General features: G+C 43.1%; 2 non-coding genes across 2 annotated transcripts; both read left to right on the top strand.

The window, feature by feature from the left end:
• Positions 1-4,645: 4,645 nt before the first annotated feature.
• LOC123719228 lies at positions 4,646-6,551 on the top strand. Its single transcript, XR_006755292.1, has one exon. It is a non-coding gene; the product is annotated as a small subunit ribosomal RNA (ribosomal RNA).
• A 350-nt stretch (positions 6,552-6,901) lies between these two features.
• Positions 6,902-7,058, top strand: LOC123719227. The gene has a single exon (XR_006755291.1). It is a non-coding gene; the product is annotated as a 5.8S ribosomal RNA (ribosomal RNA).
• The last annotated feature ends 180 nt before the right edge of the window (positions 7,059-7,238 follow it).

The following is a 7,238-nucleotide window of genomic DNA, read 5'->3' as shown; positions in this document are numbered from 1 at the left end:
GTTGTGCTCGGTAGAGCAGCGTCGTGCTGCGATCTGTTGAGACTCAGCCCTACGCCAGGTGATTCGTCCGAGGACGAGATCGGTGGTTATTACGCGTTGTTTGTTCGCTCTTGTGAGGCGGCGGGGCGTGTGTCGTCCGTCGTCTCTTTGTTGGCGGCCGCGGTGGTGTTTGATTATTTTTAATTATCAACATCGTGTGTGTGTCCAACCGATGAGAGACGACGACACGAAGAATACACAACAAACAAACAATCAATCAATAATCAATTATATAATATAAAAAATATTATATTTTTGTAAACTCTATTAAACAAAACAAAACGATACATAGTTTTGATTAACAGGAGAGTTTTTATTTTTAAATATTCAATTTTAACTAGAAACGTATCGCTGTCGCTAACAAAACCCCGCTAGTTACAACACACATATAATTGACAGAGTTGTAGATATCGTGCCGTTGAGCGGCATCTTGTCGCGTCGCGTGGCGATCTTGTACGAGAAACATTCGGCGCGAAGCTGCCGACCGGCCGGTCGGTCGCGCGTCGCTCTTGTACGAGAAACATTTTCTATTTTGTATTGTAAAACACGCAACGCACAATAAATATATAAAAAATACATACATAAATACATATATACATACACACATACAAAATGATAAAAATTCATTTTGCATCATATTAAAAATAAAAAAATAAAAAATATTAATATACAAACCTAAACCTAACCTAACCTAACCGAACAATGGATGATAATTGGTTTTTGTACTGCTCCGACGCTACGGGAAATGCAGCCCCTCCACCCTTGCGTACCAAAAGCGCAGGGCATTTTTATTCAAGCCTACGCAGCCTCGGCTTTTTTGGTCGCCTTCGGCGACCAGCCTCAGCCGCTACGGCTTGCATGATGCCCGCGCTTTGGGTACGGCGGGTGAGGGCTGCTCTCCCTGCGCGCCTCCGAGCTTTTATATACACTCTAGGGGTAGGGCAGACAAGACCGCGTGGATAGTGGGGCGCTCTGATTCGGTTTTGGGTACTTTTTGGATATTCAATAAGTAAGTAAGTAAGTAAGTAAGTAAACACTCAATTCTCACTCAAGAATTACAATATAATACACAAAATTTACAACTTACAAACAATGAAATGAATGATCTTTTTCTCGTATGCATCGCAAATGATCGATACTTTCAAAATAATCTGAACCCTTACACTTAGTCAACTCAAAGTGATTGACGTTTGACATCAATTTTATGTCGGTTTTATGAAATAGATTTTGGTCGGCGGTCGGTAACGGCCATATATGTCTTATATATCAATTTGTATGAAAAAGTTTCAAAAAAACAAAAAAAAAACTCAATCAACTAAGTAAGTAAGTAAGTAAGCAAGCACTTAAGTTTCTTTAGTGAGTACTATCTAGAATAATTAAAAATATCGACATTTAAATCGACGGTCCCTATTTGGAAGGTTAACCTATAGCCCTAATAATAATTATATTATTATGATTATGACAATGTTGATGTTGTTGCACTAGACACACCATAATAAACCATAAATAGTTTTTCTTACCAGAAGAGTTTTTATTTTTAAATATTCAATTTTAACTAGAAACGTATCGCTATCGCTAACAAAACCCCACACCACACACCACCACACGTTACACACATATACTTGACAGAGTAGATACTATCTACATATCTATCGACAGAGTTGTAGATATCGTGCCGTTGAACGGCATCTTGTCGCGTCGCGTGGCGATCTTGTACGAGAAACATTTTCCTCTGACATTGTATCGGAATAATTATTATAATTCATTATTATACATACATACATACATACATACATACATACATATTATTAATAAATATAATTGTTTTTTTGTTTTTTCTTTTCTTCAAATAAACCCACATTGCCATTTCTCTGAGCGTGTGCTGCGAGCTTCAACGAGAAACATTCGGCGCGAAACTGTCGAGCGGCCGGCCGTCGCGCGCCGCACCTGTACGAGAAACATTTTCCTCTGACGTTGCATCGGAATAATTATTATACATACATACATACATACATACATACATACATATTATTAATAAATATAATTGTTTTTTTTGTTTTTTCTTTTCTTCAAATAAACCCACATTGCCATTTCTCTGAGCGTGTGCTGCGAGCTTCAACGAGAAACATTCGGCGCGAAACTGTCGAGCGGCCGGCCGTCGCGCGCCGCACCTGTACGAGAAACATTTTCCTCTGACGTTGCATCGGAATAATTATTATAATTCATTATTATACATACATACATACATACATACATACATACATACATATTATTAATAAATATAATTGTTTTTTTTGTTTTTTCTTTTCTTCAAATAAACCCACATTGCCATTTCTCTGAGCGTGTGCTGCGAGCTTCAACGAGAAACATTCGGCGCGAAACTGTCGAGCGGCCGGCCGTCGCGCGCCGCACCTGTACGAGAAACATTTTCCTCTGACGTTGCATCGGAATAATTATTATAATTCATTATTATACATACATACATACATACATACATACATACATACATATTATTAATAAATATAATTGTTTTTTTTGTTTTTTCTTTTCTTCAAATAAACCCACATTGCCATTTCTCTGAGCGTGTGCTGCGAGCTTCAACGAGAAACATTCGGCGCGAAACTGTCGAGCGGCCGGCCGTCGCGCGCCGCACCTGTACGAGAAACATTTTCCTCTGACGTTGCATCGGAATAATTATTATAATTCATTATTATACATACATACATACATACATACATACATACATATTATTAATAAATATAATTGTTTTTTTTGTTTTTTCTTTTCTTCAAATAAACCCACATTGCCATTTCTCTGAGCGTGTGCTGCGAGCTTCAACGAGAAACATTCGGCGCGAAACTGTCGAGCGGCCGGCCGTCGCGCGCCGCACCTGTACGAGAAACATTTTCCTCTGACGTTGCATCGGAATAATTATTATACATACATACATACATACATACATACATATTATTAATAAATATAATTGTTTTTTTTGTTTTTTCTTTTCTTCAAATAAACCCACATTGCCATTTCTCTGAGCGTGTGCTGCGAGCTTCAACGAGAAACATTCGGCGCGAAACTGTCGAGCGGCCGGCCGTCGCGCGCCGCACCTGTACGAGAAACATTTTCCTCTGACGTTGCATCGGAATAATTATTATAATTCATTATTATACATACATACATACATACATACATACATACATACATATTATTAATAAATATAATTGTTTTTTTTGTTTTTTCTTTTCTTCAAATAAACCCACATTGCCATTTCTCTGAGCGTGTGCTGCGAGCTTCAACGAGAAACATATCTATCAATACAAATGTCTATTCAAAAAAAAGAAAACAAACAAAATCATATCAGTCAATAAAATAAATAATAATATTTTTTTACTACTACTACTAGTACTACTACGTGCTACTACTGCACGCCAATACACATACATAATAAAATGAAAAATCGTCTCTCTCTCGCTCGCTCTACGAGAAACATTCGACGTCCGCTCCAATGCCGACGCGGACTATTGCTCTCGGTATAGATGTGGAGCGAAACAGTCGTGCGCACAGCGTCGACTCGTTCTCGTTGCCGCGCGTCGTTCGTCTCAAATAGACACGAACGACGGACGAGAGAGAATAGAATGTGTTCTTGTTTTTGTGTTTGTGCGAAGTGTGAGAATATTATATACATATATTCGCGCATGGATGATATAGATATGGGTATGGATTTTCGGAGGAAATTATATCAAATTCGTATTTCGAATGCGAGACCGCCGAGATCTTTCCCAGCTCTCTCTCTCTCTGTGTGTGTGGTGTATAGTACATTTTATATATCTCTCTTGTGTCAACACAAAATAACAAAGAATATACATACTACTCCTCCTCATATTTTATATAATATAATATAAAATTATATTATAGCACCGCGTTCGCAGACCGTATGGTGATGTTACCAATCGACCAAGATTTGGGACCGTCTCCCCCGGTGTTATCTGTGATGTTAAAAGAATACGCTTCTAGGCACACCTCAACGCAGGGCGCCTAGCGTGTTCGACACGTGCGCGGTCGCCACGGCGACCGTATATGGAAAGAATGTATAAAAGAGGACGCACACGCGCCCATCGTCGAAACGGTGTGCGCAGCGTCGTGTTGGAATTTATCCCTCAAGCTCCGGGCGTTGATCGTATCTAGTGCGAATCATGCGTGTGTGTGCGCATGTAATTGCCAGCCGAGTTTTAATATGTTTACAATAACGTATTGAATAAAAATTGAGAAGTTGCGTTTAGATGAATGTTCAATTTTCAAATTGTCACAACATCGATTCCCGCCCGCGGGGTCGTGTTCGTTGCAGTTTTATGTCCCTCACAGTGGTCGAGCATCGTTGTACATCACCTCGTTGCGAGATCGTGACGGGACGGCCGCTCGTAGACCGGTCAAAGTTAGTCTATCGATATGAAGCGCGAACGTCGCGTCGCGTGCAAATTCGACGCGTTACGTTCACGCGTGTCGAGAAGGCGCGCGCGCAAGCGCGCGCCCCTCGACGCCGCCGAGCCAGCGGCTCGCCGAAGCCGCGTGACCGCGGTGTAGGCGTGTCGTTTGCGTAAGCAGCTCCCTGGTTGATCCTGCCAGTAGTTATATGCTTGTCTCAAAGATTAAGCCATGCATGTCTCAGTGCAAGCCGTATTAAGGCGATACCGCGAATGGCTCAATATATCAGTTTTGGTTCCTTAGATCTTACTCAGTTACTTGGATAACTGTGGTAATTCTAGAGCTAATACATGCAATCAGAACTCTGACCAGTGATGGGATGAGTGCTTTTATTAGATCAAAACCAATCGGCGGAGGGCCATGCGTCCGAAGTCGTTAATTTTGATGAATCTGGATAACTTTTGCCGATCGCACGGTCCAGTACCGGCGACGCATCTTTCAAATGTCTGCCTTATCAACTTTCGATGGTAGTTTCTGCGACTACCATGGTTGTCACGGGTAACGGGGAATCAGGGTTCGATTCCGGAGAGGGAGCCTGAGAAACGGCTACCACATCCAAGGAAGGCAGCAGGCGCGCAAATTACCCACTCCCGGCACGGGGAGGTAGTGACGAAAAATAACGATACGGGACTCTTACGAGGCCTCGTAATCGGAATGAGTACACTTTAAATATTTTAACGAGGAACAATTGGAGGGCAAGTCTGGTGCCAGCAGCCGCGGTAATTCCAGCTCCAATAGCGTATACTAAAATTGTTGCGGTTAAAAAGCTCGTAGTTGCATTTGTGCGCCGCGCTGTCGGTGCACCGCATCCGCGGTGATACTGACACGTCTGCGGAGCATATCGTCGGTGAGCCGGCGGTAAAACGCCGGTTCAATATCAAAATCCTATCGCGGTGCTCTTCGGTGAGTGTCGAGGTGGGCCGACAATTTTACTTTGAACAAATTAGAGTGCTCAAAGCGGGCTCAAAATGCCGCTTGAATATTTCGTGCATGGAATAATAGAATATGATCTCGGTTCTATTTTGTTGGTTTTCAGAACTCCGAGGTAATGATTAATAGGGATAACTGGGGGCATTCGTATTGCGACGTTAGAGGTGAAATTCTTGGATCGTCGCAAGACGAACATCAGCGAAAGCATTTGCCAAAGGTGTTTTCATCAATCAAGAACGAAAGTTAGAGGTTCGAAGGCGATTAGATACCGCCCTAGTTCTAACCGTAAATATGTCATCTAGCGATCCGCCGACGTTACTACAATGGCTCGGCGGGCAGCTTCCGGGAAACCAAAGATTTTGGACTCCGGGGGGAGTATGGTTGCAAAGCTGAAACTTAAAGGAATTGACGGAAGGGCACCACCAGGAGTGGAGCCTGCGGCTTAATTTGACTCAACACGGGAAATCTCACCAGGCCCGGACACCGGAAGGATTGACAGATTAACAGCTCTTTCTTGATTCGGTGGGTGGTGGTGCATGGCCGTTCTTAGTTGGTGGAGCGATTTGTCTGGTTAATTCCGGTAACGAACGAGACTCTAGCCTGCTAAATAGGCGTCGTCATTCAAGGTGTGCGCGACTCTCGGGGAGCGCAACTCACTGGCGACGTATTAAAATTCTTCTTAGAGGGACCGGCGGCTTCGAGCCGCACGAGATTGAGCAATAACAGGTCTGTGATGCCCTTAGATGTCCTGGGCCGCACGCGCGCTACACTGAAGGAATCAACATGTTCTCCCTGGCCTAGAGGCCCGGGCAACCCGTTGAAACTCCTTCGTGCTGGGGATTGGGGTTTGCAATTATCCCCCATAAACGAGGAATTCCTAGTAAGCGCGAGTCATAAGCTCGCGTTGATTACGTCCCTGCCCTTTGTACACACCGCCCGTCGCTACTACCGATTGAATGATTTAGTGAGGTCTTCGGACCGACACGCGGTGGCCTCACGGCCGTCGGCGTTGCTGGGAAGTTGACCAAACTTGATCATTTAGAGGAAGTAAAAGTCGTAACAAGGTTTCCGTAGGGGAACCTGCGGAAGGATCATTAACGTTGGTTTTTTCTTTTTGTTTTGTTGTTGTCAAAGACTCGCAAAAAAAGAAAAAAATACAAAAACACGTGAATGATACGAATCAAAATCGAATCCGAGACGGTTGACTCTCTCTCGTCGATTCGCGACGTGTGCGTTGCGACACGCTTTGATTAGCGTTCGCTATCGCCTATTGATACTTTGAAATAATATTTTAATTTTTGTGTACAACCACGCAAATAAAAGAGATTTTCTTTCTTTTCATTTGTCGTACACGTTAATGATAAGTATTATTTTCAAATTTTTTTGTTTAATTTTTTCGCACCTTTTATATTTTCTCATACAAAAACACACACAAAAACAAAACGATTACCCTGAACGGTGGATCACTTGGCTCGCGGGTCGATGAAGAACGCAGTTAACTGCGCGTCATAGTGTGAACTGCAGGACACATTTGAACATCGACATTTCGAACGCACATTGCGGTCCGTGGAGAAATATCCAGGACCACTCCTGTCTGAGGGCCGGCTGCATAAAAACAAAAAGCCACACTGTTCGCGTGACGAGCGGCGATCGCTGCGACTCCGGTCGTAGCGCCGCATCTCTGTCGCGCGTGCAATTGACGGTTTCGCTAGGCCGCCGAGCGGCCGAACGATCCGTTCGAATATATGTTCGATTACGACTCGTCATCCGTATTGGCCGTGTTA

This window comes from Pieris brassicae, unplaced genomic scaffold (assembly GCF_905147105.1).
Source record: "Pieris brassicae unplaced genomic scaffold, ilPieBrab1.1, whole genome shotgun sequence".
Classification (NCBI taxonomy): Eukaryota; Metazoa; Arthropoda; class Insecta; order Lepidoptera; family Pieridae; genus Pieris; species Pieris brassicae.
This window is presented reverse-complemented; position numbering and strand designations above follow the sequence as displayed.